We start from the raw sequence: 433 nt of genomic DNA, 5'->3' as shown, positions 1-433 counted from the left end.
GGAAGGATGCCCAGTGTTTTCCTTATTCGTTGCAGGTAATAAATTCCTTCTTTCCCATCCTTCCTTCTCCCCATTGTTGGCTTTGTTGTGCCTTTTGGCTTGACACTCACCGAGAAGTGAACCCAATTTTGTGGTAACATTACTGATTTGACTTCAACCATCAGTTTCTGACAGCTGCTGAATTTAGAACACGATTTCTCACTGAGAAATCAGAAGTCACTCAAAAAGGGGTTGGTTATGACATTTAACAGTTGTAACATGATCTTAGGAGAAATGTTGCCAGTTAAGTTTGCAACTGACTCTGTCTAGTGTGCCAGCCAGATTCAGGGCAAGGGCAGGGCAGTTTTCCTTTCTCAGGATAGTGTCTGGAGAGAAAATTGAATCTTTTTTCAAAAATTAAAATATCACCAGCTACATTCCAGAAGGATACCAT

This window comes from Moschus berezovskii, chromosome 11 (genome assembly GCF_049115385.1).
Source record: "Moschus berezovskii isolate FMDL1 chromosome 11, NW_MosBer_1.0, whole genome shotgun sequence".
Classification (NCBI taxonomy): Eukaryota; Metazoa; Chordata; class Mammalia; order Artiodactyla; family Moschidae; genus Moschus; species Moschus berezovskii.
Note: the sequence above shows the minus strand (reverse complement) of the source record.